Below are 10,403 nucleotides of genomic sequence, written 5' to 3'. Positions count from 1 at the left end.
TGTCTGCGCTAAATAATGCATCGTATAATGAGAACAATTAGCATACTTACACAGTGTAAATGATAGTGAAGACAGCACGATATAAGGCGAGGACGTACAACTTGAGCAGTATGGGATTCATCTGTTGTTTACCAAGAAGACTGTTACGGAGATTTGAAGTCAATAAAGTCAGAATTTACTTGCTACCATTCAGTATCGATCAGACATCATCACTTATAACTTCAGTCAGCTCTGAATTTCTGATGATATCAATAAAAAACGTAAGTTGATATTGATGGACTGTATAGTGGATTGAAAACTTGTCATAAATAGTCACTTTAAGTAACTTTCATCTTCTTTAAGTTAAGGTCAGGCGGAGGGATTTGGATGTGTGAGAAGGCTTCAGTAAAAAAACATATCTTCTTTGTATTCTTCTTTGGGGAGTCCTCTGTTCAATTTTCATTTCACACTCTCCGTACGATCATCGAAACACCTCTTCCGGTGCAACAGTTATTGGAAGTTTTATTGTGTTTCTCATATAATTTTACTTGCTTTCAAAAGCAGTTTTATAGCATTGTCCTTTTTATTTATATTCTAACAGTTTTATCTCGATTTAATACTTTAGACCCTGAAGGAGATCTCCTGTGGATGGTCAAAATGTTGATATATAAATATTTTAACAGTAGAGAAGGGGACTTGCTCTTTTCTTGAAACTCTATACAAAGTCCATGTCTTCGTCAAAGTGTTGCATTTACACTGTAGTTGAACTTATCCTGGACATATCTACGAACTCAACGTTTCGTCCTAAAAGTAGGTTTTCATTAGTTTGAAGATGTCTACACAAGGAAAATACAGACAAAAAACAGAACAGCGTAAGGCTAGTGTTGATCTTCATTATATGCTGAACGTATTTTATAGGCTGAGTAAATTAGAAAGTTAAAAAAACACGATTGGAACTAATTTTGGATAATTTCTCAAAAGTGCTAGGTGTCATATAGCTGAATGTTGCAATATTAAAAATAACTCAATGAAACAATTGTGTAACTTATAGAAAAGCAGATAAGCTTACATAAGCGGGTTAAAACGACCTTACTTCACCATCCAATTATCCCAAATTATTTCCAATCGTGTTAAATGATATAGTGTATGACTGTCGTTAACTATGAAAGTGAAGGTTGCTGGACTCAAGGGAATACATGGATAACACTTTTCCTGAGTAAAAAGTTAAGTTATTTACCTTCGTATTTATTATATAAGAAAAAGTCGATTTTTGACGACAGAACAACCCGAACAATTGTTTAAGGTTCCAAGACAAGAAATTGACCATTTTAAACTAACAATTCTCTAGTGTTTAATAAGCTCAGAACCCCCGTAAATTGTATATTTTCGGAAAGCCTAGATATAGGGGAACATTTTGATTACCATAGTGTCACCATTGTTTACATAACTATCACCTGGCAGGTAATTTGCATAACCTTTCAAAAACGGTTTTCCCTATGTTTTGTTTCAATTCATGTGAGTGCAAGCTATCCTACAGATCTTCAAAAGTGTGTCTCAGAATTTTTTTAAACCTTCTTAAACAGTTTTTATGCCAGAAAAACTTCTAGAGCAGTGAATTTTACCATAGTTGATTTCTTTAAAATTGTGCTGCAAAAAAACTAAGCAAGATATAAAAAATCTGAGACACACTTTGAAAGAGCATTGTGACAGCTTGCAGTCCAGCAAGTTTGAGTCAGATATTTTGAAGTATTGAGACAAAACATAGGGAAAACCGACTTTTGAAAGGTTATGCAAATTATCTTGTCACGTGATTGTTATGTAAACAATTGTGACACTGTGGTTACCAAAATGTTCCCATATATGTAGGCTTTTAGAAAATGTATACTTTACGGGGGTTCTGAGTTTATTAACCGTTAGAGAATTGTTAGATTAAAAAGGTCACATTTCTTGTCTTGGAACCTTAATCTGAAGCTAAACTTTAAAAAGTAGGAGAAAGACTTGGCAGGGATGTATTTAACTTTTGTATTTTACTTTATTTTGCTCAGGAGTCAGGCGTATATGTCCAAAGACATGTCAGTCTAAAGGGTCGAACGATTATAGGAGATTAATAGAGAGTGACGGTTTGTTGAAGTACCGGGCAACACAGTCCATATTGGTTTGAATTCTCCGAATTCAAAATTTCAGAAGGAAACAATCGAAAAAAATTAGCTCGCCTAAAATTCTTTTCAGTGTCGTATTTACACTTAAAACACTAAAAGCACATTTGGTTACGACTTTTGAAGGATGGTTCACTGCCCTTGAAGTAAATTATGTCTCTTTGTTTGCCGGTCTCTGTTAAGGCTAGGTACAGCCCCTGAAGCGAGTCTGGCTTCAGGGTTCATGGTCCAGAGAACCATGTCATCACAGTGTCAAAGTATAAGGAATTTGTTGGCGTATTCAACACAAGCGTGCTATATTATCTATGATATATTTGCATATATTTTTAATGTCTTACAAGTGAGTTGGAAAGGAAACTTAAGGCATATTGAATTAATACTGGCTTCTCCTATTATCAATAAAATCCATTCATCCTGGATCTTGTCAGCCTACAACACAAGACACGACCCGACTCTTGAAAAATAGTCCCAGATGTTCACCCGAGAGGCACGTACACTCCTACCCCACAGGGATTTCGCAAGTAACTCATTGCATCTGTTCCCTCCTTCCTGTGAGATAAAATAGAACATCAATTTTTAATTTCGTGTCATTGTTTTCGCCTTTGTAATAATTATATAACTTTATCAGTGTTTATTTTGGTACTGTTACTTCGCTAGTGACTATCAAGTACTCGTCACTGCCATTACGAAATGTTTGTTTTCTTTTGGTTTTTGTGCTTTCTGTGTTGTTTTTGTTTTATTTTGATCTCTGATATTTCAAAGTTTTTTATATGTAAATGGATTTCAAACACGATTGGAACTAAATTTCGGATAATTGGATGTGGTTAAGTAATGTCGGTATAATCTGTAAATGTGAGCTCATCATTTTGCTTTTCTTTTTTAAGTTACACACTTGTTTTTGTGAGTGAATTGTAATATTGCAACATTCAACTACATGGCACCTAACACTTTTGAGGACTTTGAAAACTATGAACATCCAATTATCCCAAATTAGTTCCAATCGTGTTTTCAACAATAAAATGGTAAATAAAACCACAGGTACATAACTTTGAATGTGTCAAGTGAACGAACAAAATTACAAAGTTGCTAATCTGAAAAAATACTTGTAGTCGTATAGAAAGCAGAGAAAAGAATGTCTCAGTAAAATCATATCATCATATGAATGCGTTCAGGACGCCCTCTTTTCCTTTAAGTCTTACAAGGCTTGCAAACTTAGACATAAAATAATCAACTTTGTCATCTTATGAGTAAAATAGAATATGTTCATCTACGGAGAAAGATTGCATTCAAGTTGCATAAGATAGGATTGAGGGTAACATTAGTCTATTCAAGAGCAGCTGGATTGCTAATTTATAAATTTTGTATTTTGCAAAGGAAGTCGTGTCAGCTCTTACATTGTTATAAAATTCCTGCAATTGCTATCGATTTGATATCGATATTGTTATCGATGTTGAGTTTTCTTATATTCCAAGTCTCAGGATTGGCGCGTACAAATACTGTCCTAATCGTTCAGTGTGCTCCATATAATGTGCCGACCCTTCTGCACCGTCACTCTATCAAAACCACAGACAACTGTTGTTGGTTTCTTATTGTTATATTGGCGTCCTGGTTATGAGAACGGCCATCTTCCATGACATGATAATTCATTGCATTAACAATTTTTCATTGCAGCTCCGAACCCCTCTTGTTTTCCGTTCTGTAATAATTCTATAAAATTATCAGTGTTTACTTTGGCTCTGTGACTCCGCTAGCGACTAGCAAGGGCTCGTCACTACGAATTATTGTATGTTTTGTTTTGGTTTTTGAGCGTTTGGGTTTTTTAATTGTACCCTTATGTTAAAAATAGTAGTAAGTAAGACTCATTAAAATATGTAAGGTATACAAAAAGGAAAACAGAAATATGCAATCCAATAATACGCTTCTCTGTTCGGTACCTTTATGAGACTGACTTCTCGATTCTGAATTATTGTACGGATACCACCGTGGCTCAAGTTATTTGGAGTTTCATGTGATGTATAATGTAATTTGTTTTTTGTATAGAAGTCCTCAAATATTTGATGTCTTGCCATTGGTCTGCGAAATTGACAACATATTTTTTTTATGTTCTCAAATTTGAGACAACATACTTTTGTAGAGAGGCGTTACGAATAATCTCTTCTTCTTGTACGAGCAATAATGCGAAGCTTTCAGACAAAAGTGTACCATATTTACGTACAGTAGAGGCATCGCTTTCGCGATCTGACCTTCTCTCTGTGAAAAACTAAAAATCGCCACGTTTGTCAAAGATCATATACACAAACAAATATTCCACCTACCATGAATATGTAAAACTTAATAAATGTGACATGTTTACCATTATGTTACTACTTTTCAACCTCAGCACTATGGGATACATTTGCGCATAAGATTTACAAAACTATCCACCCTCATTTAGAAGACGTGTCATTGATGAATCGAGCTCGAAACCTCCAAGCACGAGTTGGGTCAATACCCATAGTAATGTATATCGTTTGACCAAACGTTTTACCGCTTGTCTTGCAATAGCTTTTAACAATGGGATGTTCCATAGCAGATTTGAGCGATGATCGAGAAAATGTTGACTTTGTCTATTTTAGTTGCGCAAAGTATTGATGATTAAAAGACTAATCTACCTTTTTTAGTTCTATGCTCAACATTATTCAAAATTAGTTACACCGTACAATCCCTTCAGTGAATCCTGATGTTCCATTTTGATGTACAGTACATGTAGACCCGCCTTCCAGGAAGGTAACTTGGATGTCTCAGCAATGTCAAAGGTACAGTAACCAAGACACCGGCAATACCACAGGAACACCGGTAATCCAAATGAAATAGATCGTTCATCTGCAAATTCGTGGGAAGGTTCCCGATTTTGGAAATGCTATCAAAACGTGTTTTTTCCCACGCGGAGGTCGGTATCTCGGTATCTGCACTGTCCAACGGGGAATCGCTCTCCGTAGACTTCGATCTGTGACGATGGTCACATAGGTACGATATGATATGACACGAAATGATATGATATGATATGATGTGGTGTGATGCGATATGATATCATATGATATGATATAATTACATAGATAGTACAGTTTATTGTGCTGCAATGTTGATTGGTTGTATAACCTTGAGAACAAAATTGTTGCATGCCTTTATTGCGTTGCTGCTCATCATGTTTCATCGCCAACGCCTACTCGTTGGTTTTCTAGAAGGCTTATTTTGAAAACATGGTCACCTGGACAATTTGTTACCTAAAAAATTCAAGTAACTAAATGGCTGCAATGTAAAGTGACCATCAATGTTTGCTTTCAAAAGTTTTGTCATGTTTACTCAATATTTTCCAAGTATGTTCCCAGTATAAGTGTTTCATGAATTTGCAACGGAATTTAATATTAAAGGTTTCAGCTTTCACCACGAAGTTAATGTTAATGTAATGTATCATTACGGAAGGATACTTATTCCGTCGCAGATTGTGTATACAGAACACAGCAAACTGATCCGATCAACCTTTGACCCTAGGGCAGCACTCTCGTATTTCCTGGTGAACATTTGAAAGGCACCAATTAGGTCGTCATTGTTACCAAGTTTTACAGAGTAGTCAACGAACTTTACGCGTTTCTGTCCTATCAAAACGCTAACACCATATCAGACTCCAATGCAGTATATGAATGAATTGTTGGTATGTTTACTACACCTTATGCTTCCAGACATGCAATTTAGAAACAAATTTTAGTGTCCTGAATCAGTTTAGCCATATTCTCAAGGATTGTAAGCCTCATAATATATCTATCAAATTTCAATATCCTGAACCGATTTCTTTTCATTCTCAAGAATTGCTGCATGTCCCGAATGTTGTACAGTCAATGATTCGGAAAGCGGATATTTACATCCTAATTCCTACTCAGAACAGACAGAGTCCCTAGGTGTAAGCATAAGGAAGTGGTAAGGAAGTAACAGAAATCGGGAAGTGGCAATGAACAGGGTCAAGGCAACTATTTAACCTCCTGGATAATGTGATGTCACCTTTTCCCTGGTAACGCAAATACTAGCTCTTTGGTTGAACAATGGGCCAGATTATCAGGGAAAGTGACGCACTTACTCTTGTGTAGCCCCTCGATGACATCCGCAAGCCATGGCGTGGCAGGTCGCAGAGATTTGGTGATTCTCACAGCACGGTTAATTTCGCTAATTTGAAGTGTTGTGTCACCATTATGTCTGTTTCTGAAACGCGCACGAACAGTGAATGGTGCAGAGCGTTGGCTATTCTCACCCATGTATATTTCCTCAACTTTTGTTGTGTTCTCTGGCAATCTGTACTCGCCATAGCTATGGGACTTTCGTCACAGCAGTTTCTTTACTTGCCACGCTCTGAATTGGTGATCTGCGCCCACAGGCGCTTACACTTGTAGGTATTCCCTCATTTATTAATCTAGCTTTGCATAGAGAACCTGTCTTCACTCCAGAAGTACATAAGTGATGACTCCCCACACCTTGACAGTACGGGCGATCAAAAACATGTATATCCGCTGTAGCGTGAACCGTACTTCGATTTTGCATTGTCGCACTCATATGTTTCAGGTTTTAGGGCAAGGTACACCTAATGGTGTACTTGGTTTTGTAGTAGCACATTGTCATATATGTGCTACGCCTTTTTTATTTTCGGGTATTCACGGGAAGTTCTCCTGAAATAATGATGCAATAAAGTAGAGGTGCGAAGTGGACAGGTTAACATTGGAGGAAAAACAGATTCACGTCGCGTGCGTTGATCTCGTCTGTAACCTTTTTCATTCACTGTACAAAGCCTAGCAAATGGCATTGGCCACAGCAAGTCTGGTCCCCTGCCCCATTTCTACTGCTTGGGCAGGGGTCCAAATTACGGGCACAGCCCGTTGTACTGCTCGAACTCATCATCATGTGATCGTGCGTCCACTGCCTTAGCCATTGGGCCATGATGCCTCCCTAGATTGATGGTGAAGAGCTGATTTCTAATTGTAAATAGCGAGCTGAAGAGTCATGAGAAAAGAAACGCGATCTAGCCTCACCATAAGGCCACGTGAAGAAAATTATTTGTTTGCCGTCCTTTGATTTTTGAAAAAAAAACTACCGGCCAGCCACGCAGGGAAGAAACAAACACAGACAAAAAAACAAGTGTATTGACATAAGCTCAATTTTAGTTAAGTTTCTTTTGGAAAAATATCATTTTTATACGTAATAATGTTAACATTGTGTTTGTTTTATTCTTGTTCTCGGAAAACCTCTCAGCACGCGGACGGCAAACAAAGAATTTTACTTAAAGCGCCTAATCTGGTGTGCATAGGTGTTTTCTTTTCATCTTTGTAAAAATGTCTGTGTCATTTATTTATTTGATTTATTTATTTGATGTGCCACTGGCTCAAGGCTCAATGGCAGACTCCGACAAATAAGCAACAAACAAACAAACAAGCAAACATAAAAACACAACTGATGAAAAGAAAATAAAATAACACGAAAAGAAAAGTTGATGTGGCAGAATAAAAGTGTCAACGTTAGTATTTTGAAAACTGTCTGCAGCGAAAATATGTCGATACCACTGAAATTTTGGAGTACTGAACAATCCTTGATCCTAAGGAAACAATCTAACGTTAAGATATTTAAGCCTTCATTGTTGAACTTTCAATAAAGGTGATATTCAAGAGCCGTCTTATCGGAGCATAAATGACAGTTAATTAGAAAGAGGATAATCTCTCCGAAATGATTTAACATGAAAAGATCAGATGTATACTTTTCGCGACACGACAGAGGAGGAAGATTTGAAAGATATGCAAGTCTGTTTACTATAAATAGTACTAAGATCGCGTCTTCATAAATACAGAGAGGACTGTATTGTCCTTGTGACCGAAATTAATATTCCATATCTTATATTATTTAACAATTTCAATGGCACGAATCGAAACTTTCTTTTGACAGAGCTGCCACTATGAAAAGAGCCGATACATTTAGTCCCCAAGCTGAAAAAGCTTGGTAGACTGTCTACGACAGCTTTTCCCTAGCAGGGTAGACTGTCTACAAGAGCTTGTGCCCTTTCGATGGCACATCGCTATCCTTCCTTTGCACGATTATTCAGCGCGATTGCTGGCTAAATTTAACCCGCTGCCAGGCTTCGGGACTCGCCTTCTGGAAAACCCATCAAGCCTCACGCCACTTGCCTATCTGCACTGTACTTGCTCAGTTTCACAGTGAGATCAGCTTTGGTTCAACTTTTAACAAATCTGAACGGCATTAGGGACATGTGGGGTCACTGAGGGCATGCGTATGGTAAACATACTGATCTTCGTTAATTTTGCCGAGCCTTTCGAAGATTTCACAAACAGCTGCGATGGCCACACAGTCCCTGGTGCCCAGTTTGGGTGCCAGATACACAGTGTTTATTATGAGCGGGCGATAAGCATCGTGGATTCTCGTTTTGAAAAACAATGAAGGCGTCTTGCACATTGAATACAACTAGTAAAGAACAACTTTATTTTATCACATGTATTTAAACAGTAAAGGGTGCCTGCCTAATCGGAAGTATACACCAACATATACAGAAATGAGAATAAAGTAATCATATGCAATGAATCCTGTTGGACCGTGATTTTATACGTAAGGCATAAAGTGACAGGTCGAAAAGTTAATTTTGTCTTGTCACAAAGCGCCCGGAAACACCTGATGACACAGAATACTAGAGGTCCTTCACTGGAAATCCACAATCAGGTAAATGTAAAATGTTGAAGAAAAGAATGATTAAAATTCAAAAAACTCGGGAAATGGGTCATTATGATATCTTTTCAAGGTCACCTTCGCTCAAGTAGTTGTATGTGCCTTAAATGGAAAAAAAGCTACCAGTGCCTAAACGTCCGGAATAAGGTTTCAGAAATGTTTGGTAATAAATGAAAAGTAATTTCCAATCTGCAAACTGCAGATATGAACATCATTGATACAATACATGTAAAATACTAACCGACCAGAGGGAGATAAAAATACTTGTTGAGTGCAGAGGATACAGACACAAACGTTTCGGATACAAAACTTAGTCAGCACATCCTTGCACGGAGGTACTGTTTCTAGATCGCCCATAATTTACGTATGGCATCGAGGCCTTGCTTGACTACAGGCTTCCAGTAAATTCTTCAACGTTCCAATGCAATGGAGAACGTGTATTGAGGTCGTTCTCGAAATAGAAAACGTTTAGGTCAATCCTTTCTCAAGGGAACTTTAAACCATACCCCTTCGACCTCAAGAATAAAATAAGTGGTCACCTTTCAAAATTTGGTACTAGAGAAACAAATGTAATACCCGTTATTTTATCGACTCCCGAAATCTAAGATGGCCACCCTCCCTTCGTCAACTCTACGGGTGAAAATAAATTTTAGATCTTTTCAAAACACAAACCGAGGAAAACTCTGGCATCGATAATGCAGCATTCCTCTGTCTTGCCCTCATAGTTTTAAATCTACCTTGCCGAAATATGTTTAATATTGCTTGAAAACGTTGGTTAGTTTCCTCAAGTATGGGCAATATTTTGAAAGAAACAAGTCCTTTCTTTTGCTTGTTAAAGCTCACAGTGTATTTATACTGAAGAAGTTTGTTTTATACTACGCGTAAGTGGTACCCAGAAAATCATGTATCTGGCACACTAGTTGTGCTACTTTAACAATTTAATGCTATCACCCCTATATCCAAGTATATAGGTTCACCCAGCCTGTTGAAAACAATAGTAATGTACCAGTACCCTGGCAATGAAAGGGTTAAAGAGGAAAACATGATCAACATGAGCAATTCTGTTCTATTTTACAGGTCAAACAGGTGCTTATGATGTTACCATCGTCAATGATATCCTGGAGATAGCTTATTAAGAACTAAAGGGGTTTCCCAGTCAAGACATCGCTGAATTAAAGAAAGAAAAGTACAGGAAACGTTAACTACAGAACACAAACTCAAAATCGGAAACTTCTTTTACTCAGTATACATAACACAAAAGTAATACAGCTTGACAAATTACAAGAAAGAGCAGACTATTGATATTAATGAACCAGATTTTTTTTCTATTATTGCATTGTTAACCTGTTAAATATGGACAAGGATGTTAATGTTATATACTAAAATTGTGGAATGCGCTGTTTTTAGTGATCAATATCAGAGCTATTGTACCTAGAATTTGATGAGCAATCCGAATCATTTATTTATTAATTTAATTTCTCAAGCTGCACTATTTGTGGTGAAGATCCTTTGCTGTAC

This window comes from Ptychodera flava, chromosome 3, assembly GCF_041260155.1.
Source record: "Ptychodera flava strain L36383 chromosome 3, AS_Pfla_20210202, whole genome shotgun sequence".
Classification (NCBI taxonomy): Eukaryota; Metazoa; Hemichordata; class Enteropneusta; family Ptychoderidae; genus Ptychodera; species Ptychodera flava.
The sequence above is the reverse complement of the archived record's forward strand: the minus strand, read 5'-3'. Positions refer to the sequence as shown.